Source organism: Salvelinus namaycush, unplaced genomic scaffold (assembly GCF_016432855.1).
Source record: "Salvelinus namaycush isolate Seneca unplaced genomic scaffold, SaNama_1.0 Scaffold95, whole genome shotgun sequence".
Taxonomy (NCBI): domain Eukaryota; kingdom Metazoa; phylum Chordata; class Actinopteri; order Salmoniformes; family Salmonidae; genus Salvelinus; species Salvelinus namaycush.
In genome coordinates this window covers 269,769-297,172 of record NW_024061697.1, presented here as the reverse complement: position 1 = coordinate 297,172, position 27,404 = coordinate 269,769, and positions in this window count along the sequence as shown.

Below are 27,404 nucleotides of genomic sequence, written 5' to 3'. Positions count from 1 at the left end.
CACCAACCAAGGAGGGCCTACAGCAGCACCTAGATCTTCTGCACAGATTCTGCCAGACCTGGGCCCTGACAGTAAATCTCAGTAAGACCAAAATAATGGTGTTCCAAAAAAGGTCCAGTCGCCAGGACCACAAATTCCATCTAGACACTGTTGCCCTAGAGCACACAAAAAACGATACATACCTCGGCCTAAACATCAGCGACACAGGTAACTTCCACAAAGCTGTGAACGATCTGAGAGACAAGGCAAGAAGGGCATTCTATGCCATCAAAAGGAACATAAATTTCAACATACCAATTAGGATCTGGCTAAAAATACTTGAATCAGTCATAGAGCCCATCGCCCTTTATGGTTGTGAGGTCTGGGGTCCGCTCACCAACCAAGACTTCACAAAATGAGACAAACACCAAATTGAGACTGCATGCAGAATTCTGCAAAAATATCCTCCGTGTACAACGTAGAACACCAAATAATGCATGCAGAGCAGAATTAGGCCGATACCCACTAATTATCAAAATCCAGAAAAGAGCCGTTAAATTCTACAACCACCTAAAAGGAAGCGATTCCCAAACCTTCCATAACAAAGCCATCACCTACAGAGAGATGAACCTGGAGAAGAGTCCCCTAAGCAAGCTGGTCCTAGGGCTCTGTTCACAAACACAAACACACCCCACAGAGCCCCAGGACAACAGCACAATTAGACCCAACCAAATCATGAGAAAACAAAAAGATAATTACTTGACACATTAGAATGCTAGAATGCTATTTGGCCCTAAACAGAGAGTACACAGTGGCAGAATACCTGACCACTGTGACTGACCCAAACTTAAGGAAAGCTTTGACTATGTACAGACTCAGTGAGCATAGCCTTGCTATTGAGAAAGGCCATCGTAGGCAGACATGGCTCTCAAGAGAAGACAGGCTATGTGCTCACTGCTCACAAAATGAGGTGGAAACTGAGCTGCACTTCCTAACCTCCTGCCAAATGTATGACCATATTAGAGACACATATTTCCCTCAGATCACACAGACCCACAAAGAATTCGAAAACAAATCCAATTTTGATAAACTCCCATATCTACTGGGTGAAATTCCACAGTGTGCCATCACAGCAGCAAGATTTGTGACCTGTTGCCACAAGAAAAGGGCAACCAGTGAAGAACAAACACCATTGTAAATACAACCCATATTTATGCTTATTTATTTTCCCTTGTGTACTTTAACCATTTGTACATTGTTACAACACTGTATATATACAATATGACATTTGTGATGTCTTTATTGTTTTGAAACTTCTGTATGTGTAATGTTTACTGTTAATTTTTATTGTTCATTTAACTTTTGTATATTATCTACCTCACTTGCTTTGGCAATGTTAACACATGTTTCCCATGCCAATAAAGCCCCTTGAATTGAATTGAATTGAATTGAATTGACAGACAGACAGACAGACAGACAGACAGACAGACAGACAGACAGACAGACAGACAGACAGACAGACAGACAGACAGACAGACAGACAGACAGACAGACAGACAGACAGACAGAGAGAGAAAGAGAGACAGGCAGATAGACAGAGAGAGAGAGAGAGAGAGAGAGAGAGACAGACAGGCAGATAGACAGAGAGAGAGAGAGAGAGAGAGAGACAGACAGACAGACAGACAGAGAGAGAGAGAGAGACAGAGAGACAGACAGATAGATAGACTGAGAGAGAGACAGAGAGAGAGAGACAGACAGACAGACAGACAGACAGACAGACAGACAGACAGACAGACAGACAGACAGACAGACAGAGAGAGAGAGAGAGAGAGAGAGAGAGAGAGAGAGAGAGAGAGAGAGAGAGAGAGAGAGAAAGAGAGACAGGCAGATAGACAGAGAGAGAGAGAGAGAGAGACAGACAGACAGGCAGATAGACAGAGAGAGAGAGAGAGAGAGAGACAGACAGACAGAGAGAGAGAGAGACAGAGAGACAGACAGATAGATAGACTGAGAGACAGAGAGAGAGAGAGAGAGAGAGAGAGACAGACAGACAGACAGACAGACAGACAGACAGACAGACAGACAGACAGACAGACAGACAGACAGACAGACAGACAGACAGACAGACAGACAGACAGACAGACAGAGAGAGAGAGAGAGAGAGAGAGAGAGAGAGAGAGAGACTGGGGCTCCATTCACAGACGCGAACACACCCCACAGAGCCCCAGGACAGCAACACAATTAGACCCAATCAAATCATGAGAAAACAAAAATTTAATTACTTGACACATTGGAAATAATAAAAAAACAGAGCAAACTAGAATCTATTTTGCCCTAAACAGAGAGTGCACAGTGGTTGGGTGGAATACCAGTGTGTAATCACAGCAACAATATGTGTGACCTGTTGCCACAAGAAAAGGGCAACCAGGGAAGAACAAACACCATTGTAAATACAACCTATATTTATGTTTATTTATTTTCTATTTGCACATCGTTACAACACTGTATATAGACATACTATGACATTTGTAGTGTCTTTATTATTTTGGAACTTCTGTGAGTGTAATGTTTACTGTTCATTTTTATTGTTTATTTCACTTTTGTATATATTTCTACTTCACTTGCTTTGGAAATGTTAACATATGTTTCCCATGCCGATAAAACCCCTTGAATTGAGAGAGAGAGAGAGAGAGAGAGAGAGAGAGAGAGAGAGAGAGAGAGAGAGAGAGAGAGAGAGAGAGAGAGAGAGACAGAGAGAGAGAGAGAGAGAGACAGGCAGGCAGACAGACAAATAGTCCCATCCCATGTCCACTACTACTATTATTATTGCTGTTGGTCCCACCATTTATTTATATATATATATATAATTATTTTTTATATATATATTTTCTATGTATATAAATATATACATATATATATATTTGTTTTCTATATGTATACTTTGACAATGTAAATAATAATGAACTTGCCATGTCAATAAAGTCAATTGAATTGAATTGAATTGAGAGATGAGAGATGAGAGACAGAAAGAGAGAGACAGAGCGAGAGAGAGAGAGAGAGAGAAAGAGAGACAGAAAGAGAGAAAGAGAGACAGACAGAGAGACAGAGAGATAGACAGAGAGACAGAGAGACAGACAGAGAGACAGAGAGACAGAGAGACAGAGAGACAGACAGAGAGACAGAGAGAGAGAGACAGACAGAGAGACAGAGAGACAGAGAGACAGAGAGACAGAGAGACAGACAGAGAGACAGAGAGACAGAGAGACAGAGAGAGAAAAACAGAGACAGATACAGTGACAGAGAGAGAGGCAGAGAAAAACAGAGACAGATACAGAGAGCGAGGCCTGAGGTCCCTGTCAGTGCTCTCTGTCTTTAATAGGCCTGTTTGCTTTCTACCATTAGATGACGATAGGACGCATGTCAAAAACTGTATCAATCTCAAACGGATGTTAAAAAACTTTATTTTAAGTGCATCTTATGTAGGCCTCGGAAAGCATTCATATATGTTTCATAAGCACAACATAAATGGGTCACAAATGATCTATAACCGTATTTCATGCTTCAGGATTTATAAATGTGAACGGATACAGAGCCTTCAGAAAGGGTTCATACCCCTTATTCCACATGTTCCCTTGACTTATTCCACATGTTGTTCTCTTACAGCCTGAGTTCAAAATGGATTAAATAGATTTAATGTTTCACCCATCTACATAAATACCCCATAATGACAAAGTGAAAACATGTTTTTAGAAACTTTTGCAAATTTATTGAATTATGAAATACAGAAATATCTACAATAGCTAATTTACATAAGTATTCACACCCTTGGGTCAAGACTTTGTAGAACCACCTTTGGCAGCGATTACAGTTGTGAGTGTATCTGGCTAAGTCTCTATGATTTTATTTTGATTTAAATCAAAACTATAACTCAGCCACTCAGGAATATTCACTTTCTAGGTAAGCAACTCCAGTGTAGATTTGGCCTTGTGTTTTTGGTTATTGTCCTGCTGAAAGATGCATTAATCTCCCAGTGTCTGGTGGAAAGAAGACTGAACCAGGTTTTCCTCTAGGGTTTTGCCTGTGCTTTGCTCCATTACGTTTATTTTTTATCCTGAAAAACTCCCCAGTCCTTAATGATTACAAGCATACCCAATACATGATGCAGCCACCACTATGCTTGAAAATATGGAGAGTGGTACTCAGTAATGTATTGGATTTTTTTATTAAGGACAAAAAGTGAATTGCTTTGCTCCATATTTTTGCAATATTACTTTAGTGCGTTGTTGCAAACAGGATGCATGTTTTGGAATATTTTGTACACGCTTCCTTCATTTCACTCTGTCAATTCGGTTAGTTTTGTGGAGTAACTACAAAGTTTTTGAAATATCCTCAGTTTTCTCATATCACAGCCGTTAAACTGTCCACATTGGCCTCATGGTGAAATCCCTGAGCGGTTTCCTTCCTCTCCGGCAACTGAGTTAGGAAGGACGCCTGTATCTTTGTAGTGACTGGGTGTATTGATACACCATCCAAAGTGTAATGAATAACTTCACCACGTTCAAAGGGATATTCAATCTCCGTTATTTTTCTTCTTCTACCCATCTACCAGTAGGTGCCCTTCTTTGTGAGGCATTGGAAAACCTCCCCGTTCTTTGTGGTTGAATATGTGTTTGAAATTCACTGCTTGACTGAGGGACCTTACAGATAATGGTACATTAGTATGTGTTGGGGTAGAGATATGAGGTAGTCATTCAAAAATCATGTTAAATACTATTATTGTTATTATTATTATTAATATTAATATTATTATTGCACACTTTTACTGCTGAACTTATTTAGGCATCGCCATAACAAAGGGGTTAAAAGTAGTAAAGTACTATACGTAGTATGCTGATGTGGAGGGTTTAGGGTTTAGGGTTTAGGGAGAGAGAGACCGTTGTGCTCATTATGTATCTAGGTTACATAAAGTGGTGTGAGGGAGGTACTTCGGATAGCCAGCTAGCTACTCCACTTCTACTGAGAGACCAGCTAGAGTCTGGATAACACACACACTAGAACGTTGCCCTGTTCCCTGTATAGTTCACTACTTCTGACCAGTGACCATAGGGGTCTAAAGGGAACAGGGCACCGTTTGGGACACAGACACATTATATACAGTAGATACAGTAGATACAGTAGAGACATTATATAGTAGATACAGTAGATACAGTAGAGACATTATATAGTAGATACAGTAGAGACATTATATAGTAGATACAGTAGAGACATTATATAGTAGGTCCAGAATAAGAGACATTATATAGTAGATATAGTAGAGACATTATATATAGTAGATATAGTAGAGACATTATATAGTAGATACAGTAGAGACATTATATAGTAGATACAGTAGATACATTATATATAGTAGATATAGTAGAGACATTATACAGTAGATACAGTAGATACAGTAGAGACATTATATAGTAGATACAGTAGAGACATTATATAGTAGATACAGTAGATACATTATATATAGTAGATATAGTAGAGACATTATACAGTAGATACAGTAGATACAGTAGAGACATTATACAGTAGATACAGTAGAGACATTATATAGTAGATACAGAATAAGAGACATTATATAGTAGATATAGTAGATACAGAATAAGAGACATTATATAGTAGATACAGTAGAGACATTATATAGTAGATACAGTAGAGACATTATATAGTAGATACAGTAGATACATTATATATAGTAGATATAGTAGAGACATTATATATAGTAGATATAGTAGAGACATTATACAGTAGATACAGTAGAGACATTATATAGTAGATACAGAATAAGAGACATTATATAGTAGATACAGTAGATACAGAATAAGAGACATTATATAGTAGATACAGTAGATACAGTAGAGACATTATACAGTAGATACAGTAGAGACATTATATAGTAGATACAGAATAAGAGACATTATATAGTAGATACAGTAGATACAGAATAAGAGACATTATATAGTAGATACAGAATAAGAGACATTATATAGTAGATACAGTAGAGACATTATATAGTAGGTCCAGAATAAGAGACATTATATAGTAGATACAGTAGATACAGAATAAGAGACATTATATAGTAGATACAGTAGAGACATTATATAGTAGATACAGTAGAGACATTATATAGTAGATACAGTAGAGACATTATATAGTAGGTCCAGAATAAGAGACATTATATAGTAGATACAGTAGAGACATTATATAGTAGATACAGTAGAGACATTATATAGTAGATACAGTAGAGACATTATATAGTAGGTCCAGAATAAGAGACATTATATAGTAGATACAGTAGATACAGAATAAGAGACATTATATAGTAGATACAGAATAAGATACATTATATAGTAGATACAGAATAAGAGACATTATATAGTAGATACAGAATAAGAGACATTATATAGTAGATACAGAATAAGAGACATTATATAGTAGATACAGAATAAGAGACATTATACAGTAGATACAGAATAAGAGACATTATATAGTAGATACAGTAGATACAGAATAAGAGACATTATATAGTAGATACAGTAGAGACATTATATAGTAGATACAGTAGAGACATTATATAGTAGATACAGAATAAGAGACATTATATAGTAGATACAGTAGAGACATTATATAGTAGATACAGAATAAGAGACATTATATAGTAGATACAGTAGATACAGAATAAGAGACATTATATAGTAGATACAGAATAAGAGACATTATATAGTAGATACAGTAGAGACATTATATAGTAGGTCCAGAATAAGAGACATTATATAGTAGATACAGTAGAGACATTATATAGTAGATACAGAATAAGAGACATTATATAGTAGATACAGTAGATACAGAATAAGAGACATTATATAGTAGATACAGAATAAGAGACATTATATAGTAGATACAGTAGAGACATTATATAGTAGGTCCAGAATAAGAGACATTATATAGTAGATACAGTAGATACAGAATAAGAGACATTATATAGTAGATACAGTAGAGACATTATATAGTAGATACAGTAGAGACATTATATAGTAGATACAGTAGAGACATTATATAGTAGGTCCAGAATAAGAGACATTATATAGTAGATACAGTAGAGACATTATATAGTAGATACAGTAGAGACATTATATAGTAGATACAGTAGAGACATTATATAGTAGGTCCAGAATAAGAGACATTATATAGTAGATACAGTAGATACAGAATAAGAGACATTATATAGTAGATACAGAATAAGATACATTATATAGTAGATACAGAATAAGAGACATTATATAGTAGATACAGAATAAGAGACATTATATAGTAGATACAGAATAAGAGACATTATATAGTAGATACAGAATAAGAGACATTATACAGTAGATACAGAATAAGAGACATTATATAGTAGATACAGTAGATACAGAATAAGAGACATTATATAGTAGATACAGTAGAGACATTATATAGTAGATACAGTAGAGACATTATATAGTAGATACAGAATAAGAGACATTATATAGTAGATACAGTAGAGACATTATATAGTAGATACAGAATAAGAGACATTATATAGTAGATACAGTAGATACAGAATAAGAGACATTATATAGTAGATACAGAATAAGAGACATTATATAGTAGATACAGTAGAGACATTATATAGTAGGTCCAGAATAAGAGACATTATATAGTAGATACAGTAGAGACATTATATAGTAGATACAGAATAAGAGACATTATATAGTAGATACAGTAGATACAGAATAAGAGACATTATATAGTAGATACAGAATAAGAGACATTATATAGTAGATACAGAATAAGAGACATTATATAGTAGATACAGTAGATACAGAATAAGAGACATTATATAGTAGATACAGAATAAGAGACATTATATAGTAGATACAGAATAAGAGACATTATATAGTAGATACAGAATAAGAGACATTATATAGTAGATACAGAATAAGAGACATTATATAGTAGATACAGTAGATACAGAATAAGAGACATTATATAGTAGGTCCAGAATAAGAGACATTATACAGTAGATACAGAATAAGAGACATTATATAGTAGATACAGTAGATACAGAATAAGAGACATTATATAGTAGATACAGTAGATACAGAATAAGAGACATTATATAGTAGATACAGAATAAGAGACATTATACAGTAGATACAGAATAAGAGACATTATATAGTAGGTACAGTAGAGACATTATATAGTAGATACAGTAGATACAGAATAAGAGACATTATATAGTAGGTCCAGAATAAGAGACATTATACAGTAGATACAGAATAAGAGACATTGTATAGTAGATACAGAATAAGAGACATTATATAGTAGATACAGTAGATACAGAATAAGAGACATTATATAGTAGATACAGTAGATACAGAATAAGAGACATTATATAGTAGATACAGAATTAGAGACATTATATAGTAGATACAGAATAAGAGACATTATATAGTAGGTACAGAATACGAGACATTATATAGTAGATACAGTAGAGACATTATATAGTAGGTACAGAATAAGAGACATTATATAGTAGATACAGTAGAGACATTATACAGTAGGTCCAGAATAAGAGACATTATATAGTAGGTCCAGAATAAGATACATTATATAGTAGATACAGTAGAGACATTATATAGTAGATACAGAATAAGAGACATTATATAGTAGGTCCAGAATAAGAGACATTATATAGTAGATACAGTAGAGACATTATATAGTAGATACAGAATTAGAGGCATTATATAGTAGATACAGAATAAGAGACATTATATAGTAGATACAGTAGAGACATTATATAGTAGATACAGAATTAGAGACATTATATAGAAGGTCCAGAATAAGATACATTATATAGTAGATACAGTAGAGACATTATATAGTAGACACAGAATAAGAGACATTATATAGTAGGTCCAGAATAAGAGACATTATATAGTAGATACAGTAGCGACATTATATAGTAGATACAGAATTAGAGACATTATATAGAATGTCCAGAATAAGATACATTATATACTAGATACAGAATAAGAGACATTATATAGTAGGTCCAGAATAAGAGACATTATACAGTAGATACAGAATAAGAGACATTATATAGTAGATACAGAATAAAGACATTATATAGTAGATACAGAATAAGAGACATTATATAGTAGATACAGAATAAGAGACATTATATAGTAGATACAGTAGGTCCAGAAGAGACATTATTCTCTATATTGCTATACATTGTCAGTAGGTTCAGTATATTGCAGTAGTAGGAGGGTATGGTGTAAGTAGCTATGTGCAGTGCATTGTGTAAGTGCTCTTCATTGCAGTACATCTATATCGGTGCTGTAGAGAAGAAACACTCATTCAACCATGAAGTTACTGTACATACGGTAGGTAGCCTGCATGAGTCACTCATTTGGCAGACCAAACATTAAGCTTAACAAGGACAGCATCGGTAGTCTTGCTGTCCGTCTGATTCTGCTCTCTTGACAAATCCTCATGGAATTGTCCTGAGAAATATGCTTGGCTTGACAATGACAATGGAGTTGGACTGGATAGAAACAGGTCTAGGCTATATTCTACTGTATTGCTTTGTTGTTTTACTGTACACTCAAATAGTCCCCATAGGATAACCCTTTTTGGTTCCAGGTAGAACCCTTTTTGGTTCCAGGTAGAACCCTTTTTGGTTCCAGGTAGAACCCTTTTGGTTCCAGGTAGAACCCTTTTGGGTCCCATGAATAAACCGTCTGGGGAAAGTGTTCCACATGGAACCCAATAGGTTTCTACCTGGAACCAAAAGGGTTCTACCTGAAACCAAAAAAGGGTTTTTAAAAGGCTTCTCTTATGGGGACAGCCGAAGAACCCTTTCGTTTTCTAAATAGCACCTTGTTTTCTAATAGTGTGCAAGTAATGGACTTGTCCTCTATAAGAGCCTAAAGCTGACAAGTAGCAATCACATCACATCACAGTCTATAAAGTCTAGAGCCCCTCCAGGACAAAATCTCCATGATATTAATCTAATTTCACATGTGAGCTGAAGTGTTTGTGTGTGTGTGTGTGTGTGTGTGTGTGTGTGTGTGTGTGTGTGTGTGTGTGTGTGTGTGTGTGTGTGTGTGTGTGTGAGTGTGAGTGTGAGTGTGAGTGTGAGTGTGTGTGTGTGTGTGTGTGTGTGTGTGTGTGTGTGTGTGTGTGTGTGTGTGTGTGTGTGTGTGTGTGTGTGTCTGAAGGAGTAAAATCATTACCTTGATAATATACAGCCTATAATTCCTCTCTCTATACCAGTGATACTCATTTCGCAGCCCGGGAGCCCTTCATGTGCGGCTTGCAGTGATTTTCCCATTTTCCAACTCATAATACATAACAATGATATCATTTCAATTCAATGTGTTTATTAATGCAGGCCCAAATCATTTCATTGAATATATCGATTGTTCCCTGGATGGCAGATAGATGGCAGTATCTGTTGAACAGAAAGGCCGACGTAAAACGTTTGGTCGAAATAGAACGCAACTGCTCAGCTACAGCGGCCGACACGTATCAGTTTGCTACTCGCTAATTTTGCAGTCTGGTCGACATGGATCAATTTATTGTAAAAAAAAAAAAAGAAATGTAAATATATTGACAATGAAAATGAGGGGGAAGAGCTGGAGAACAACGTGACGGCTATGAACGAATAACCACCGGAGAACCAGGTAAAATCAGGAAGATGGCGGCGGGAAAATGTAGCTAGCTAACGTGGCTAACGTAGCTAACGTGGCTAACGTAGCTCCGGTGGCTAAGAGAAGGATACGGTCGATTCGAGAAGAACACAGAAAGTTCCAAGAGAAATGGACAGACAAAGTATTTTTTTGTACTGCATGATGGGACTAGTTCACTGTGTCTTATTTGCCACAATTGTTTTAAACGAGCAAATTTAGAGCGACATGTCCAGTCAAACCACGTCCACTTTGACAAAACAAATCCGCCACAAAGCAACCTCAGAAACAACTAAATAGCGCAACTCAAACGACAACAACACAGGATGGACAGATCTAGCATTGTGCAAGGAGAATAACGACAGAGAGATTGCAAGAAGGCTTTCACAGACGCTGAGATTGTCAAATAATGTTTTTTTTGGCCTCAGCCGAAATATTGTATGCTGATTTCACAAACAAGGAAGCTATGTTAAAGCAAATTAAGGGACTGCAACTCTCAGACTGGACCATAACAAGACACATAGAACACATCAGTGAGGACATCGCTAAGCACCTGATTTCTGACATACCCGTGGTGCCATGTTTTAGTGTTGCGCTTGACGAAAGCACTGATGTAAGGGACATTGCCCAATTATGTGTTTGGGTCCGCTTCCCACAAAACGAGTCGTTCAGAGAGGAACTTCTATGTTTACCGCCCCTTCAGGGACAAACACGAGGAAAGGATCTTCTGAAAGCCCTTGTTACATTGTTTGCTGATGATATTATTGACGGGTCAAATCTGGCCTCTGTGTGCACTGACGGCGCCCCAAACATACGAGGGGAAGGAGAAGGGAAGACTGTGTGATCAAACATACGAGGGAAGGAGATAGGCCTGATGAGAAAGAAAGAGGATGTTCCCGAATTCGTTAAGTTTCATTGTACCATTCATGTCACGGATCCTTCCGGAACGTTCCTTACGCCACACCTGTCCCCTATTCCCATTGATTGGTACTTGTAGTAGTGGGCCCTTTGGTTTCCATTGGGGCTGTCAATTATTGTTACAATGTCCGTTTGGTGCGTGTGAGTACCTGTGCTGTGTGTTTTGGACTTTCGTGCCCTTGTGGATTGCGCAGATGATTACGAGTCTCGTCCTGTCTGTTAAACATTGTTTTATTATATATTCTTTTATTTCAACTTTATTTAACCAGGTAGGCCAGTCATTTACAACTGCGACCTGGCCAAGATAGAGCAAAGCAGTGCGACACAAACAACACAGAGTTACACATTGGATAAACAAACGTACAGTCAATAACACAATATGAAAGTCCTATATACAGTGTGTCTATATACAGTGTGTGCAAATGTAGTAAGATTAGGGAGCTAAGGCAATAAATAGGCCATAGTGGTGAAATAATTACAATTTAGCAATTAAACACTGGAGTGATAGATGTGCAGAAGATAAATGTGCAAGTAGAGGTACTGGGGTGCAAAGGAGCAAAAAAAGAAATAACAATATGGGGATGAGATAGTTGGGTGGGCTATTTACAGATGGGCTATGTACAGGTGCAATGATCAGTAACTGCTCTGACAGCTGTTGCTTAAAGTTAGTGAGGGAGATATAAGACTCCAGCTTCGGGCAGCGAAGCAGCGATCGGTTGAAGAGCAAGCATTTAGTTTTGCTTGCATTTAAGAGCAGTTGGAGGCCACAGAAGGAGAGTTGTATGGCATTGAAGCTCGTCACTACCAGCCCCGTTGATGAGAATGGGGTCGTGCTCGGTCCTCTTTTTCCTGTAGTCCACAATCATCTCCTATCTCTTGATTACGTTGAGGGAGAGGTTGTTGTCCTGGCACCACACGGCCAGGTCTCTGACCTCCTCCCTATAGGCTGTCTCGTCGTTGTCGGTGATCAGGCCTACCACTGTTGTGTCATCGGCAAACTTAATGTTGGTGTTGAAGTCGTGCCTGGCCGTGCGGTCATGAGTGAACAGGGAGTACAGGAGGGGACTGAGCATGCACCCCTGAGGGGCCCCTGTGTTGAGGAGCAGCATGGCGGATGTGTTGTTACCTACCCTTACCACCTGGGGGCGGCCCGTCAGGAAGTCCAGGATCCAGTTGCAGGAGGAAGTGTTTAGTCCCAGGGTCCTTAGCATATTGATGAGCTTTGAGGGCACTATGGTGTTGAATGCTGAGCTGTAGTCAATGAATAGCATTCTCACATAGGTGTTCCTTTTGTCTAGGTGGGAATGGGCAGAATGGAGTGCAATAGAGATTGCATCATCTGTGGATCTGTTAGGGCGGTATGCAAATTGGAGTGGGCCTAGGGTTTCTGGTAGAATAGTGTTAATGTGAGCCATGACCAGCCCTTCAAAGCACTTCATGGCTACAGACGTGCTACGGGTCGGTATTCATTTAGGCAGGTTACCTTAGTGTTCTTGTGCACAGGGACTATGGTGGTCTGCTTAAAACATGTTGATATCACAGACTCGGACAGGGAGAGGTTGAAAATGTCAGTGAAGACACTTGCCATTTGGTCAGCGCATTCTCGCAGTGTGGTAATCTGACTGGCCCTGTGGCCTTCTGAATACTTACTCACATTACTCACACTCACACTCACACACTCTCACTGTGGAGAGAGTGATCACACAGTCTTCCGGAACAGCTGGTGCTCTCATGCATGTTTCAGTGTTATTTGCCTCGAAGTGAGCATAGAAGTAGTTTAGCTCGTCTGGTAGGCTTTGTCACTGGGCAGCTCTCGGCTGTGCTTCCCTTTGTAGACTGTAATGGTTTGCAAGCCCTACCACATTCGTCGAGCATCAAAGCCAGTGTAGTATGATTCGATCTTAGTCCTGTATTGACTCTTTGCCTGTTTGATGGTTCGTCGGAGGGCATAGTGGGATTTCTTATAAGCTTCCGGGTTAGAGTCCCGCTCCTTGAAAGCTGCAGCTCTAGCCTTTTGCTCAGTGCGGATGATGCCTGTAATCCATGACTTCTGGTTGGGGTATGTACGTACGGTCACTGTGGGGATGACGTCATCAATGCACTTATTAATGAAGCCAATGACTGATGTAGTGTACTCCTCAATGCCATCGGAGGAACCCCGGAACATATTCCAGTCTGTGCTAGCAAAACAGTCCTGTAGCTTAGCATCTGCTTCATCTGACCACTTTTTTATTGATCTAGTCACTGGTGCTTCCTGGTTTAATTTAGTTTGTAAGCAGGAATCAGGAGGATAGAATTATGGTCAGATTTGCCAGATGGAGGGCAAAGGAGAGCTTTGTATGCGTCTCTGTGTGTGGAGTAAAGGTGTTCCAGAGGTTTTTTTCCCTCTGGTTGCACATTTAACGTGCTGATATAAATTTGGTAAGACCGATTTAAGTTTCCCTGCATTAAAGTCCCTGGCTACTAGGAGCGCCGCCTCTGGGTGAGCGTTTTCCTGTTTGCTTATGGCGGAATACGGCTCATTGAGTGCGGTCTTAGTGCCAGCCTCAGTCTGTGGTAATATATAGTGGTGAAAAATACAGATGAATACTCTCTAGGTAGATAGTGTGGTCTACAGCTTATCATGAGATACTCTACCTCAGGCGAGCAAAACCTAGCGACTTCCTTAGATATCGTGCACCAGCTGTTATTTACAAAAATAAATAATCCGCCGCCCCTTGTCTTACCAGACGCCGCTGTTCTCTCCTGCCGATACAGCGTTTAACCAGCCAGCTGTATGTTGATAATGTCGTCGTTCAGCCACGACTCCGTGAAGCATAAGATATTACAGTTTTGAATGTCCCGTTAGTAGTTTAATCTTCAGCATAGGTCATCGATTTTATTTTTCAAAGATTGCCCGTTTGCTAGCAGAATGGAAGGAAGTGGGGGTTTATTCGATCACCTACGAATTCTCAGAAGGCACCCGCCCTCTGGCACCTTTTCTCCGCCTCCTCTTCACGCAAATCACTGGGATCTGGGGCTGTTCCCGGGGAAGCAGTCAGGCTCGTTAAAGGGAAAAAAGGATTCTGCCAGTCCGTCGTGAGTAATCGGAGTTCTGATGCCCAGAAGTTATTTTTGCTCATAAGAGAGGGTAGCAGCAACATTATGTACAAAATAAGTTTTTTTTTTTTAAATACGTTACAAACAACGCAAAGAAACGAACGTAAAACGTCAGCCTTGTTCTCCGGCGCCATCTTAAGTAATCAGTGTGTACAATTTATTCATAATGTTGACCTGAAACAAGGGAAACTAAATAATAGGTACCACTGTCGGTACTTTAAAAGGTACAGTCTGGGATCTGGAAGCCTTCTCCATCAACCTGGTGCAGTTTTGTTTGATATTGTTGTTTTTCAAATCCCAGAGTGTAGCTTTAATTTCTTTGAGTAGGGATGTTTGCCAAGTCTCTAAAGGACGGGACACTTGGTAGACAAACACTCCATGCTGCACTGGACAGAGGACCACCCAGAGACCCCTACCAGACCACTGCACCACCAAGGAGCCCCAGGCCCCTTCAACGCCCCACCAGACCCAGCGCACCCCACAGGCCCCACCCACCACCAGAGCATCACCACTTCCATCGGCTTAGCCAGACTGGACCGGGCCCAGCCTACAACAGTGAAGAGGTGACTCCGGGATGCTGGCCTTCTAGGTAGAGTTCCTCTGTCCAGTATCTGTGTTCTTTTGCCCATCTTAATCTTTTCTTTTCATTGGCCAGTCGCCTCTTCACTGTTGACGTTGAGACTGGTGTTTTGCGGGTACTATTTAATGAAGCTGCCAGTTGAGGACTTGTGAGGCGTCTGTTTCTCAAACTAGACACTCTAATGTACTTGTCCTCTTGCTCAGTTGTGCACCGGGGCCTCCCACTTCTCTTTCTATTCTGGTTAGAGCCAGTTTGCGCTGTTCTGTGAAGGCAGTAGTACACAGCGTTGTACGAGATATTTAGTTCCTTGGCAATTCCTCACATGGAATAATAGCCTTCATTTCTCAGAACAAGAATAGACTGATGAGTTTCAGAAGAAAGGTCTTTGTTTCTGGACATTTTGAGCCTGTAATCGAACCCACAAATGCAGATGCTCCAGATACTCAACTAGTCTAAAGAAGGCCAGTTGTATTGCTTCTTTAATCAGAACAACAGTTTTCAGCTTTGCTAACGTAATTGCAAAAGGGTATTCTAATGATCAATTAGCCTTTTAAAATGATAAACTTGGATTAGCTGACACAACGTGCCATTGGAACACAGGAGTGATGGTTGCTGATAATGGGCCTCTGTACGCCTATGCAGATATTCCATAAAAAATCACCCGTTTCCAGCTACAATAGTCATTCACAACATTAACAATGTCTACACTGTATTTCTGATCAATTTTATGTTATTTTAATGGACCAAAAATTAGCTTTTCTTTCAAAAACAAGGCCATTTCTAAGTGATCCCAAACTTTTGAATGGTAGTGTATATATATATATATATATATAACAAATGCTGTTATCCTGTTTATCTCACTCTTAACAACTCAGTAGTTAGTAGTTACTGTATTTCTGACTGTGCTATTATTTCTTTTTGCAATGTGAAATCGCTATCAGTTAGCATGTGGAACATTTAGGGCCTAAAATCATCAACCTTTGGACTTACAAGATTATTTTGAAGATAAATACACAACGCAGAGGACGAGAGGACTAGAATTAACAATCAATAGGGAATTGTCAATGTAAATAGTTGGTCTTCGGTTCAACATCTGTTTAGAATCTGTGGAATGTCAATCCTGGACTCAGAGCTACGTGTGCCACGTTTTTATTGGTCTGTACATTGAGTCTGGAGCAGGATACTTGTTTTTTGGCCATTGGCTCAGTTGTACTGCAAGGACTTCTGATTGGTCAACCCCAGGCAAGGGTGGGGGGTTATAAATGGCATCTGGGGAGAAAAGCAGGGGAGACTGACCATCTCCCTCCCAGCATAACATCTATGATTTGTCCTTCTCAAATAACTTATTTTTCTCCCCCTGATTTGCTTTGGAGTTTGTGTTATTGAAGAATAACATAAATTGCTAACAGACTGAAGAGTTCATCACTGGAGTTTAAAAAAAATCTTCAGGATGTTGATGTCATCATTCTGCAGGAGACATGGTGTAAGGCTGACATTGTCACTCACTGTCCCACAGGCTACAGAGAGGATATTGTGCCATCACAAAAACACGGCTCTGTCAATAGAGGAAGAGACTCTGGAGGACTGATCATTTGGTACAAATCCGAACTACAAAATCGAATTGATCCCCTCAAAATTGGTAATTATCACATTTGGTTAAAACTGAAAAAATAACTTGTACTGAAGGAAAAATATGTGTTCCTTTGCGCAATATATTTCCCCCCCTCAGAATCCCAATATTACTCAGAGGAGATCTTCCCCACCCTTGAGGAAGAGACGTGCCATTTCCAGGCCCAGGGAAATGTGCTCATCTGTGGGGACACAAATGCGCGCACAGGAACACTACCTGATCTAACGACCACATGAGGGGACAGTTTAATTACAGGCCATACTGTCTCCCCCATAGAAACAACAATGACAGCACCGTCAACAAAAACGGAAGGGATCTGTTGCAGCTCTGTAGAAGCCTGGGTCTGTACTTTATCAATGGTAGGTTACGAGGGGACTCTTTGGGGAGATTCACCTATTGCTCACCTCTTGGTCACAGTACAGTAGACTATATGATTACAGACATTGACCCTTTCTCTCTCAGCTCATTCACTGTCAAGCCACTAACACCTCTGTCTGATCACAGCCAAATTACGTTGTTCCTCAAAAGAACAGACATGGAAACAACCAGACATTCACAGCCCAGTAAGCTGTACAACATCAGACATTCATACAGATGGGTCCAAAACAGCACAGGAGAATACCAGAAAGCAACCTGGAACCAAAATATCCAAACACTCTTAGATAACTTTCTGGATACCACATTCACTCACAGTAAAGAAGGCATCAATCTTGCAGTAAAAAACATCAACTATATATTCAGGAAAACGGCAAAAGAAGCACAATTGAAATTGATAAAAAACAAAACAAAAAAGACCACAGACGACAACTGGTTTGATGCAGATTGTAAAATTATAAGTAAAAAACTTAGAACACTATCCAACCAAAAGCACAGAGACCCAAATAATGGTGAATTACGCCTTCATTACTGTGAGACTTTAAAACTCTATAAACGTAACACTCAGAACCAAAAAAAGTACAACAGCAAGCAGCTGACACTAACTGAGGAGTCCATAAACACAAATAACTTCTGGCAAAATCAAAACAAGAGGAATTAGCGATAGAAAATGGTGACAAATGGACAACCCATTTTAAAACACTCTGCAACACTATTCAACTATTCAACCTGAGCCACATGGTCCCGTGGTCCCGTGTGGCTCAGTTGGTAGAGCATGGCGCTTGCAACGCCAGGGTTGTGGGTTCATTTCCCACGGGGGGACCAGGATGAATATGTATGAACTTTCCAATTTGTAAGTCGCTCTGGATAAGAGCGTCTGCTAAATGACTTAAATGTAAATGTAAATGTAAATCCTTTGGACTCCCCAATTACCAACCAGGCGCTCTATAAGGAACTTCAGGCCCTCAAATTTGAAAAAGCATGCGGACCTGATGGCATCCTAAATGAGATGCTCAAACTCACTAGAGCAAAATTTTAATTGTCTATATTAAAACTGTTTAATTTGATCCTGAGTGTAGGTTATTTCCCTGACATCTGGAATCAAGGCCTCATAACCCCAATCTTTAAGAAGGGAGACAAATTTGACCGTAACAATTACAGAGGCATTTGTGTGAACAGTAACCTGGGAAAGGTTTTCTGTAGTATTATACATTTAAGAGTTCTAAACTTCCTTAATAAGCACAATGTCTTGAGTAAAAGCCAAATTGGATTTATACCAAAACATCGCACGACCGATGATATTTACACCCTGATACACCCTGATAGATGTCCACCAAAATAATACCAAAATATACGCTTGCTTTATCAACTTCCAAAAAAGCATTTGATTCTATTTGGCATACAGGACTGTTCTACAAAGTGGCGTAGGGGGTAAAACATATGACATAATTAAATCATCCATCTGAAGACATGGTTCAGCCTTCAATATTAATCACACAAAGACACCGAGAGAGAGAGAGAGTGGCTGAGGGAGGAAGGACCAGGGAATCATGTCTGAGGCATGTTCCCTGCTAGCTAAATGACATTCACAGAATCATTTGGTGAAATAATCCCATGCAGCCTGCATGCACTCCGTGAGAGAAAGACGAAGAGAGAGAGAGAGAGAGAGAGAGAGAGAGAGAGACAGAGAGAGAGAGAGACAGAGAGAGAGACAGAGAGAGAGAGAGACAGAGAGAGAGAGAGAGAGAGATAGAGAGAGATAGAGAGACAGAGAGAGAGAGAGAGAGAGAGAGAGAGAGAGAGAGAGAGAGAGAGAGAGAGAGAGACAGAGAGAGAGAGAGAGAGACAGAGACAGAGAGAGAGAGAGGGAGAGAGAGAGAGAGAAAGAGAGAAAGAGAGAAAGAGAGAGAGAGATGGGTATTATTGGAAAAAAGGCTGGAGGAGTAGTGTCCTAGTTGGGCGGTGACCCAAATCATTAGATAGCGAGTGTGACTGTATCCTCAATCTGTCTGTCTCTCTGCCTGTCTCTCTCTCTCTCTGCCTGCCTGTCTGTCTCTCAGCTTTGTGTGACTGTAACATAAGCCTGTCTTTGTGTCAGTGACTGTGTGACTGTAACATAAGCCTGTCTTTGTGTCAGTGACTGTGTGACTGTAACATAAGCCTGTCTTTGTGTCAGTGACTGTGTGGCAGTGTGTAATAACAATGGTTAAATTAGTCATTATGAGAATCTTCAGTGTCTTGAAGATGACGTGTGGTGCATTGCTACCGTGTCTCTCTCCTGCTGATGTCTGTTCCTGTCAAGGGGTGAGTGTAGCTGGTGCATGGGAGTCAGGCGCAGGAGAGCAGAGTGTAACGATTCTCTTCTTCTTCCGATGAGGAATATGAAAGATCGGACCAAAATGCAGCGTGGTAAGTGTCCATGTTAACTTTATTAACTGAACACGGGAAAAAGACAAAAATAACAAAGTGAATGACAACAAAAATCGAAACAGTCCTGAATGGTGAAACAAACACAACAACAGGAAACAACAGGAAACACCCCAACTCACGCCCTGACCAAACTAAAATAGAGACATAAAAAAGGAACTAAGGTCAGGACGTGACACAGAGATGAATGAACAAAGCACTATACTGAGGCAATCATAATAACAGAACGCAACCGCGTCACAAAACGAATGTCCAAAGAACCAGAGAGGCAGCACAAAGTACCGGCTGTCACAAAGCACGGGTGTAAAACAAAACCCGGCGCAAACCAGCCGGAAACGTGCCCACCTGACAATAAACAATTTCACACACAGACATGGGGTGTCACGTTCGTCGTATGGAGGAAGAGAGGAGGACCAAGGCTCAGCGTGATACGAATACATTCTTCTATTTATTTAACACGAAACGAAGAAGAACACTTAAACAAACTAATCAAAACAACAAAACGAACGTGAAGCTATATATATAAAGTGCAGACACAAGCAACCAATACATAGACAATAACCCACGAAATCCCTAAAGAATATGGCTGCCTAAATATGGTTCCCAATCAGAGACAATGATAAACAGCTGCCTCTAATTGAGAACCAATCTAGGCAACCATAGACATACAAACACCTAGACCCAGAAAACACCCCATAAACATACAAAACCCCTAGACAATACAAAACACATAAATCCCCCATGTCACACCCTGACCTAACCAAAATAATAAAGAAAACAAAGATAACTAAGGCCAGGGCGTGACATGGGGGGAACAAGTAATGACAAGTAAAAGGGAAGTAATGAGGGAAATGTAAACCAGGTGTGTGGGAAAACAAGACCAAACAAATGGAAAATGAAAGATGGATCGGCGATGGCTAGTAGACCGGTGACGTCGACCGCCGAACGCCGCCCGAACAAGGAGAGGGACCGACTTCGGCGGAAGTCGTGACAGTTCCCTGATTCTTTGACCATGGCCGTATGGGTCCAACCCATAGTGTGTGTGTGTGTGTGTGTGTGTGTGTGTGTGTGTGTGTGTGTGTGTGTGTGTGTGTGTGTGTGTGTGTGTGTGTGTGTGTGTGTGTGTGTGTGTGTGTGTGTGTGTCTGTGTGTGTGTGTGTGTGTGTGTGTGTGTGTGTGTGTGTGTTTGGTATTGGAGAACACCAAGGTCAGCATTAAATCAACAGAGATTACACAGCTGCCACAAGACATTAGTTACACCAGGACAGTAAACACACACACACACACAAACACACACACACGCACAAACTCAAACAAGGGGATGAATATTTTCCTGAAAACCTGTCCTGAGATTCCCAATCAAACTGGAAGTCCCCATGTCTTTTTTGAGACAACAAAACTTGTTCACCTCACTTTTACCGTCAACAATCTCTTCTTGCGAGAGAGAGGTCCTGAATAGTGGTTATTTTCCCGTTGAGGCAACTGTAATGTGTAATGATAACCTGGGTTATCCTGTTTGGGATAGGGGGCAGCATTTTCACTTTTGCATGAAATGCGTGCCCAAAGTAAACTGCCTGCTACTCTGTCCCAGATGCTAATATATGCATATTATTAGTAGTATTGGATAAAAAACACTCTGAAGTTTCTAAAACTGTTTGAATGATGTCTGTGAGTATAACAGGACTCATATGGCAGGTGAAAACCTGAGAAAAATCCAACCAGGAATTGGGAAATCTGAGGTTTGTAGTTTTTCAAAACTTAGTCTACCGAATACACAGTGTCTATGGGGTTAAGTTGCACTTCCTAAGGTCTCCACTAGATGTCAACCGTCTTTAGAAACTTGTTTCAGGCTTCTGCTATAAAGGAGGGGCTCATGAGACCTGTTTGAGTCAGTGGTCTGGCAGAGTGTCTCTGGCTCGTGACGCGCGCTCCCGACAGAGTTAGCTCTCGTTCCAGTGCTTTTCTTCAGACAAAGGAATTCTCCGGTTGGAACATTATTGATGATTTATGTTAAAAACATCCTAAAGATTGATTCCATACATCGTTTGATATGTTTCTACGACCTGTAACGGAACTTTTAGAGTTTTTGTCTGGACCTAGTGCTCATGAAGATGGATTACTGGGCTGAACACGCTAACAACTAGTGGCTACTTGGACATAAATTATGGACTTTATGGAACAAATCAGTCATTTATTGTCGAACTGGGATTCCTGTGAGTGCATTCTGATGAAGATCATCAAAGGTAAGTGAATATTTATCATGTTATTTCTAACTTTTGCTGACTCCAACATGGCGGAAATGTCTTTGGCTGGATTTGGCTGGATTGGGCTCTGAGCGCGTACTCAGATTATGCTTTTTCCGTAAAGTTTTTTTGAAATCTTTTGAAATTGCATTAAGGAGAAGTCTATCTTTAATTCTGTGAATAACACTTGTATCTTTTATCGATGTTTATTATTAGTATTTCTGGGATTTCTGTGGCTATCTGCAAGATCACCGGATGTTTTGGAATCAAACCATTACTGCACGTAACGCGCCAATGTAAACTGAGATTTTTGGATATAAACATGCACATTATCGGGCCTCCCGGGTGGCGCAGTGGTCTAGAGCACTGCATCGCAGTGCTAGCTGCGCCACCAGAGTCTCTGGGTTCGCGCCCAGGCTCTGTCGCAGCCGGCCGCGACCGGGAGGTCCGTGGGGCGACGCACAATTGGCATAGCGTCGTCCGGGTTAGGGAGGGTTTGGCCGGTAGGGATATCCTTGTCTCATCGCGCTCCAGCAACTCCTGTGGCGGGCCGGGCGCAGTGCGCGCTAACCGTGGGGGCGGGTGCACGGTGTTTCCTCCGACACATTGGTGCGGCTGGCTTCCGGGTTGGAGGCGCGCTGTGTTAAGAAGCAGTGCGGCTTGGTTGGGTTGTGCTTCGGAGGACGCATGGCTTTCGACCTTCGTCTCTCCCGAGCCCGTACGGGAGTTGTAGCGATGAGACAAGATAGTAACTACTAGCGATTGGATACCACGAAAATTGGGGAGAAAAGGGGATAAAATTTTAAAAATAAATAAATAAAATAAAAACATGCACATTATCGAAAAAAACATACATGTATTGTGTAACATGATGTCATCTGATGAAGATCATCAAAGGTTAGTGATTAATTTTATCTATATTTCTGCTTTTTGTGACTCCTATCTTTGACTGGAAAATGGCTGTGTTTTTTTGACTTGGCTCTGAACTAACATAATCATATGTTGTGCTTTCGCTGTAAAGCCTTTTTGAAAATCGGACACGATGGGTCGATTAACAAGATGTTTATCTTTCATTTGCTGTATTGGACTTGTTAATGTGTGAAAGTTACATATTTCAAAAAAATATTTTTGAATTTCCCGCGCTGCCTTTTCAGCGGAATGTTGTCGAGGGGTTCCGCTGGCGGAACGTCTGCGCTAGAAAGGTTATCTCCTCCCCTCCCTGGTATCACCCGCCTCGCTTCACCTCATCACGCCACATCGCCCAGCCGCTTCTTCTCTCCTCCCATTTCCTCTCCTCCCCTCTAATCACATGTCCTCCCCTGTCCTGTCCTCTCATGACATATAGAGTGGATATCTAATATATCTAACATATAGAGTGTATATCTAATATATCTAACATATAGAGTGGATATCTAATATATATGACATATAGAGTGTATATCTAATATATCTAACATATAGAGTGTATATCTAATATATCTAACATATAGAGTGGATATCTAATATATATGACATATAGAGTGTATATCTAATATATCTAACATATAGAGTGTATATCTAATATATCTAACATATAGAGTGGATATCTAATATATATGACATATAGAGTGTATATCTAATATATCTAACATATAGAGTGTATATCTAATATATCTGACATATAGAGTGGATATCTAATATATATGACATATAGAGTGTATATCTAATATATCTAACATATAGAGTGTATATCTAATATATCTAACATATAGAGTGTATATCTAATATATATGACATATAGAGTGTATATCTAATATATCTGACATATAGAGTGTATATCTAATATATATGACATATAGAGTGTATATCTAATATATCTAACATATAGAGTGGATATCTAATATATCTAACATATAGAGTGGATATCTAATATATATGACATATAGAGTGTATATCTAATATATCTAACATATAGAGTGTATATCTAATATATCTGACATATAGAGTGGATATCTTCTGTGTGATCATTCATGATTGTTTCCGTGTTTCTTCTGCGGTGTAACTCACTGAAAGGGATGATGCGGACAGAGACATGGCTCCCTAATCCCTATATAGTTCACTACTTTACACCAGGGCCCTAATCCCTATATAGTTCACTACTTTACACCAGGGCCCTAATCCCTATATAGTTCACTACTTTTCACCAGTGCCCTTATAGGGTGCCATTTGGGACACAGCCCTGCTCTGGATTGGTCAATCTCGGTAGTAGGAAGCGACAAATGTCTAGGATAGATGTATTACTGATACGTACACATTTTCATACGGCGACCCTGGCAGGGTCGGCGCTATATTCATTAACTCGCCATCTTTCACCTGTCATGTCAGTGTCTTCATTACCTTGACTCACACACACACACTTGACAGTGATCGACACACATATACACACACACACACACACACACACACACACACACACACACACACACACACACACACACACACACACACACACACACACACACACACACATATACACACACACACACACACACACGAGGAGGCTGCCTGTCTCTGTATATAGGTTAAGAGCGTCGGGAGTAATCAAACATAATATAGCTGTATACAGCCTGTAACATCAAGCTCAACCAGGCGTGGATCACGCTGCTTTCTGCTTTCTGCTTTCTGCTTTCTGCTTTCTGCTTTCTGCTTTCTGCTTTCTGCTTCCTGCTTCCTGCTTCCTGCTTCCTGCCTTAGCGTGACACTTCACTACAAATTGAGGATTGCGTGCCGTAGTCGGTTCCGCTGCCACTTCACATCCTCCTGACGAGGACGGGATGTTATCAACATGTCGTCTCAGAGACACTCCTTCTGGAGATAAGACAGTATAACTCAACAAATACTAAACATCCAATATAATGTAGCATTCTGTATTCTGTATAGTTATACTATACACACATCCCTGGGTCGCTCGTCTTTTCAGTTCGCTGCAGCTAGCGACGGGAATGAGCTGCAACAAACACTCAAACTGGACAGTTTTATCTCCATCTCTTCATTCAAAGACACAATCATGGACACTCTTACTGACAGTTGTGGCTGCTTTGTGTGATGTATTGTTGTCTCTACCTTCTTGCCCTTTGTGCTGTTGTCTGTGCCCAATAATGTTTGTACCATGTTGTGTTGCTACCATGTTGTGTTGCTACCATGTTGTTGTCATGTTGTGTTGCTACCATGCTGTGTTGTCATGTTGTGTTGCTACCTTGCTATGTTGTCATGTTGTGTTGCTACCATGCTGTGTTATCATGTTGTGTTGCTACCATGCTATGTTGTCATGTTGTGTTGCTACCATGCTATGTTGTCATGTTGTGTTGCTACCATGCTATGTTGTCATGTTGTGTTGCTACCATGCTGTGTTGTCATGTTGTGTTGCTACCATGCTGTGTTGTCATGTTGTGTTGCTACCATGCTATGTTGTCATGTTGTGTTGCTACCATGCTGTGTTGTCATGTTGTGTTGCTACCATGCTATGTTGTCATGTTGTGTTGCTACCATGCTGTGTTGTCATGTTGTGTTGCTACCATGCTATGTTGTCATGTTGTGTTGCTACCATGCTGTGTTGTCATGTTGTGTTGCTACCATGCTATGTTGTCATGTTGTGTTGCTACCATGCTGTGTTGTCATGTTGTGTTGCTACCATGTTGTGTTGCTACCATGTTGTTGTCATGTTGTGTTGCTACCATGCTGTGTTGTCATGTTGTGTTGCTACCTTGCTATGTTGTCATGTTGTGTTGCTACCATGCTGTGTTATCATGTTGTGTTGCTACCATGCTATGTTGTCATGTTGTGTTGCTACCATGCTATGTTGTCATGTTGTGTTGCTACCATGCTATGTTGTCATGTTGTGTTGCTACCATGCTATGTTGTCATGTTGTGTTGCTACCATGCTGTGTTGTCATGTTGTGTTGCTACCATGCTATGTTGTCATGTTGTGTTGCTACCATGCTGTGTTGTCATGTTGTGTTGCTACCATGCTATGTTGTCATGTTGTGTTGCTACCATGCTGTGTTGTCATGTTGTGTTGCTACCATGCTATGTTGTCATGTTGTGTTGCTACCATGCTGTGTTGTCATGTTGTGTTGCTACCATGCTATGTTGTCATGTTGTGTTGCTACCATGCTGTGTTGTCATGTTGTGTTGCTACAATGCTATGTTGTCATGTTGTGTTGCTACCATGCTGTGTTGTCATGTTGTGTTGCTACCATGCTGTGTTGTCATGTTGTGTTGCTACCATGCTGTGTTGTCATGTGTGGCTACCATGCTGTGTTGTCATGTGTTGCTACCATGCTGTGTTGTCATGTGTTGCTACCATGCTGTGTTGTCATGTGTTGCTACCATGCTGTGTTGTCATGTGTTGCTGCCTTGCTATGTTGTCATGTTGTGTTGCTACCATGCTGTGTTGTCATGTTGTGTTGCTACAATGCTATGTTGTCATGTTGTGTTGCTACCATGCTGTGTTGTCATGTTGTGTTGCTACCATGCTGTGTTGTCATGTTGTGTTGCTACCATGCTGTGTTGTCATGTGTTGCTACCATGCTGTGTTGTCATGTTGTGTTGCTACCATGCTGTGTTGTCATGTTGTGTTGCTACCATGCTGTGTTGTCATGTGTTGCTACCATGCTGTGTTGTCATGTGTTGCTACCATGCTGTGTTGTCATGTGTTGCTACCATGCTGTGTTGTCATGTGTTGCTACCATGCTGTGTTGTCATGTGTTGCTACCATGCTGTGTTGTCATGTGTTGCTACCATGCTGTGTTGTCATGTGTTGCTACCATGCTGTGTTGTCATGTGTTGCTGCCTTGCTATGTTGTTGTCTTACATGGTAGCAACACATGGTACATGGTACAAACACTCTTTATGTAGTGTTGTGGTGTCTCTCTTGTCGTGATGTGTGTTTTGTCCTATACTTTTATTTTTAATCACAAGCCCCTGTCCCCGCATGAGGCCTTTTGCCTTTTGGTAGGCCGTCATTATAAATAAGAATTTGTTCTTAACTGACTTGTTCTAGTTAATTAAATAAAGGTTAAATAAAAATAAATAAATACTGTAGTCATTTAGCAGACACTGCTATCCAGACAGACTCGCTGTTATTCATACAGAAATAATATGAATCTTACCATCCTGAGGAGGACTGGACGTATTAAACAAATTGATATTAGGAAGGTGTTATTTTGTCCACTTAGTATAATACTGTATTAAGGTGTTCCTAATATTTTGTCCCCTTCGTATAATACTGTATTAAGGTGTTCCTAATATTTTGTCCCCTTAGTATAATACTGTATTAAGGTGTTCCTAATATTTTGTCCCCTTAGTATAATACTGTATTACGGTGTTCCTAATATTTTGTCTCCTTAGTA